The sequence below is a fragment of the Austrofundulus limnaeus genome, unplaced genomic scaffold (genome assembly GCF_001266775.1).
Source record: "Austrofundulus limnaeus strain Quisiro unplaced genomic scaffold, Austrofundulus_limnaeus-1.0 Scaffold0, whole genome shotgun sequence".
Lineage (NCBI taxonomy): Eukaryota > Metazoa > Chordata > Actinopteri > Cyprinodontiformes > Rivulidae > Austrofundulus > Austrofundulus limnaeus.
The window spans coordinates 7,834,914-7,839,583 of record NW_013952402.1 but is presented as its reverse complement, the minus strand read 5'-3'; the positions used below and the strand labels follow the sequence as shown (position 1 = coordinate 7,839,583).

General features: G+C 36.6%; 1 protein-coding gene across 1 annotated transcript in view; it reads right to left on the bottom strand.

Annotated features, from left to right (window-relative positions):
• pibf1 (progesterone immunomodulatory binding factor 1) overlaps window positions 1–4,670 on the bottom strand; it is a 24,754-nt gene that overhangs the window by 12,736 nt on the left and 7,348 nt on the right. The gene's annotated exons all lie outside the window — the stretch shown is intronic.

The following is a 4,670-nucleotide window of genomic DNA, read 5'->3' as shown; positions in this document are numbered from 1 at the left end:
GTATTAGATAAATTTCAGTAAGTGTGTTCAATACTTTTTCTCTGTGCCATTCCACATTATTACAAATAACTTCATTTCTGGACATTTATGGGTATGGATCACTTGGGTTGTTACCAACATCTGGTGAAAATTTCATGTCATTAGCACCTCTAGTAATATATTTACTGAGAAAAATGGTGGCGTGTTCAATACTCATTTTACCTGCTGTATGTGTGACATGCATCTCATACAAAGGGCCAACTCAGTCATTACAATTTTTTTTAGCTAGCATGGTTAAAAAAAAGTCTTTCACAATCTGCATTCATACAAAAAGGTGATAAAATATTGGAATTTGATTGAAATTTTTTATTATCTCCTGTGCTTTGCACAAGACACAGTTTACGAGAAGACCTGAACTGGCATCTAAAAGTTTGGCAATTCCTAAACATTAGATCACCAAGCAGGAAAGCCAGGTCTTTAATTAGTTCAGCATTTCTCAACAATGCTCGGAGCAGTGGTTAACCTTGTTTGAGCTTGAGTGAATCTCCTTGGCATTGATAGAAAGTTTTTTTTTCTAAAAAAGAACACATCTTTCACCTTGTTTTATTACAAGATGCAAACACAATAAAAACACAAAGGCTAGCAAAAAGTAGTAGAATGGTAGCTAAAAAATAAAAGTAGCATAAGAAGCAACTTCAATGTATTTCTATGGGAAACAATACAAATTAAGTTGATTATTTTAAAAAGTTCAAAAGTTACAAAGACCAAATGTCCTAGCAGCTGTCTCCTGAATGTGATAAACATTTTGGTATGTGAATGGCTAAAATGACACATAGTATGCAGAAATGGYGAGACGGCAAAACGTGTAGAACAACAAAAACAGGACTTGAATCGTGGGAATGCTGAACCCAAATTCACACGTACATGATAAAAAGGTATAAAAAACTCATTTGAAAACCAACTTGCAGATCTAAAAGTGCAACAATTCTGAAGCTCAGTGTTCGTTGTTTAAGCATGCGTGCACAAACTCTATCAAGCCTTGGTGGATGGTTGGATAATATTAATAACTCTCGATTACAGCTGACCTGATAAGATTTCATCACCCACAGTGAGCAGGCTTCAGCTATGCGCTCACAGAGACAGACATGTACACATGGTTGACATTTTATTCCTTCTTTTATAAATGGCAGCTGCCAGCAAAGAAGCTCCCCTTTTTAATACAAAAAGAAGAAGAAGAAGAAGAAGAAAAAAAAAAACTAGATGTTTTTAAAGGTGTGTCAACCGTCATGTTGTTTCTGTCATTTTAAATGTCAAAATTAATGGCAAAAGCTGCAGCTATTTTATTTTTTTTTTTGGCTTGGGGCAATTTGTCATGGTAACTTTCGGTTTGCTTTAGAGATGAAAGTGAAAACACTTTGTCTTTTAGATGATTGGATCACAGTGTCTGGTCTGATAGTTTGTATTTGAGGGAAAAAAAAGATCAGGGAGATTTAAGTTGGCCCTCGACGCCTCAATCGTCTGACGCCATTTCGAGCTTGTCCTCCTCATTCTTTGCCCCCAAAAATAGAGGCATGCACAGGGTTAGGGGTTAAGGGCTTGAGGCTAGCATCTGTCATTGCTGGCTCGCGATGCGACGCAAAGGAGGAATGCGATCGCAGCAGAGAGAGCAGAAGGGAGAGTGAAATGCGTGTGTGTGGAAACACTAACAGCTGGTGGTTTGGATTTGGACAAATGACTGGTATGTAACGGTAACCCAGGACAGGAACGCTACTACTACTACTACTAGTGCTGCTGCTGCTTCGTGCACCTATTTGTGCTTCTGGTTTGCCCTCCAAAAACTGTCAAATATATTAAAACTATAAACAAGAAGATCAAAATTAATCCATGTTGTGCATAATTCAAACCTACACTTCAACAAATCTGTTTCTAGACAGCAAATGGCAACACGTGTACCACTAATACAGCATAAAATCAGAAAGCTGAGTAATATGTCTGCTCCACATCTCCACTCAGATTGTCAAACACAAGGCCTGTGGGCCAAATGTGGCCCGCCACAGCATTTTATGTGGCCCAGGAGAGCTTCAAAGATGTACTAATGTCTTAAAAGAAGCTGCTGTAAAGCCAGAATTGATCATAAACTACATCTCCTATAATGCAAGTTTATTAGGGATGCACCAATATGAAAATTTCAGCTGATATCGATATCCGATATTACAATTGGTTTTATGGCCAACAACCGATATTTATCAATATTACACAAACACACAAATTATCAATATTCATACACGCACAAATACACGTCTTTTTTTGATACCGTAAAGGAAAAAAATGACTAGACCGCTGACAATATTGGACGGTAATATCGGCCCAGTTTTACTTATTGGACTGATAATGATATTCTAAAAAATGACCAATACCAGCTGATATCGATATTAATGTCGGTAGTACATCGTGCATCCCTAATGATAACAGTTTCACCTGTGAAATGATGGCATCCCAACACTAATTGGAAGTGAACAAGGCTCAAAAGCAGTCAGCAGATGGCAAAATTTTCCATGTAAAATCTACATTTCACTGTGTTTTTCACTGGCTATTTTTGCTGTGGCCCAGTTGTACTGGGAAGTGGGAATTTTACATGTCGTAAATTTGAACTGGAACGCTCCTCCAGTGGATATTCTCTGTTAGAAAGTGGGAGAGTTCAGAATTCYATATGGCAGCTACTTACCACGACTCAGAAAAGAGTAAAACTCTCTTACTTTTTATTTTTAATAGCATTTCTTTATTATTTTTATCCTATTTAGTCAGTCGTACACGTAGTACCTTTCAGTGTTTATAAGAGGACATGTTAAAATGTTTCAACGCAGGAAAAAACACAAAGAGCTCAGTTATTTTTTTTGTTAGCTGTGCTCAGCTGTAGCGAAGAGAAGAGGAACGTGACGTTTCATGYTTAGTCAAAGTTAAACATGAAATGTCAAAGTTAATTACAACTGGTCCTTTGAGGACCACCGTAATGCTCGTGTGGCCTTCACTGAAATCGAATGTGTTCAGGGTGACTCTAAGCTAATACCACATAATTGTTGCTAACAGGTAATAGCTAAATTTTAAAATAAAGCTCTTGTGCAATTTAGCACTCAGCAACAGCAAATTTTAGGTCAACATTTGAAAAATTGACAGAGATTCTGGCAATTTTATGTTTATTAAYATCAGCCATCTTGAATTCAGTTGGCCTCAAAAGTGAATCAGTTGTAGACGTGCAGTCAGTGGTTATTACCTAAAATATTAAACAGYCCACATCATTTTGTTCTTTTAAATCATTAGTTAAAACGAACTTTTATAATAAGACTTTTAATATTTGAGTTTCTTTTGTATCTTTATGATTTTATTTTGTCTTACATTCTTAGATATTTTAATTGATTGATACATTTTGTGTTTCACGTTATGTCTTTAATGGTGTTTTAATGGTTTGTTGAATGTAAAGCAACATTTGTTTTAAAAGGTGCTATACAAATAAAGTATTATTATTTCCTGAAAGTATCATTAAAATCTGTCGAGCGGTTTGTGAGAATATTTGCTAACAGACAGACACGTATAGGCAAAAACATTATCATACGCGTTCATCGGGTCTGTTGTATTTATCTTGGAAGATTTGAAACTTCCAAAAAGGCCGAGCCTCAGAAGCACTTTTTGAAGCCATACTGACATGACAAATGCCGCCTGCAGGAGTGATGGATAAATTTTTTTTTTTAGTTTTTTTAGTTCTGTTTTTTTAGTTTGTAGTTTTTGTTTTTAATGATATTTGGGTAACTGATTTGTTGTTTTTACATATGTATATAATTTTTTTTACTAAATTGGCTTGTTATTGTTTATTAGAACATGTTTGATTACATCAACCTGTCCAGAGACTGCAGGTGGAAATTAGCATTCTTTGCTATAACCTGGTGTCATGCATCTCTCCTTGTAAAAGCTTAATGAAATGTTGTACATTGTCTCTGTATAAACAAACAAACAAACAAACAAACAAACAAATCTCTGTGTCTTGGTAAGAGGAAAAAAGCTCAAAAGCAATAAGTTCAAATACTTTTCCAAGACCAGCTGAAATGAAAAAACAAAACAAAACAGGAACAACAGTGAAAATCAAAAGCTATTTAAAATCAGAACCATTTTATTTTGTGAAACAGCTTACTTCTTGTTTTGTGGTCAGCCAAGGCTCATGACGGCAAAAAAGAAAAAAAGAAAAAAAGAAGCTTTTCGGCATTATCAGATTTTCAGTAAAGCGCAGACTTCCATGCACCCTCCTGACCTTTGAGTCACAGCAAAGTGTTTATCTGATGTTTAGAAAGACAGAGGAACCCTGAGTCGGCTGCTCCCACAACATTCACTAGTGACAGACTGCAGCAGGCTCACACACACACACGTTTGCACAGCTTTCCGTTTGGGGACATTCCATTGATTTCCATTATATTTCTACAGCCTAACCCTGACCCCAAACCCTAAGGCTAACCTACCTGACCCTAAAAATAACCTAAACTCAATTCACACCTTGGTCCTAAACCCAACCCCCAACCCACCAATGGCATTTMAACCAAATGGGGACTCGACTTTTGTCATCAAATGCACCAGTTYTCCCCAAAAGTAGGCATTTTGTCTTAAAATTGCCCCCAAATGTCACCAGAAACAAGCCCACACCTACT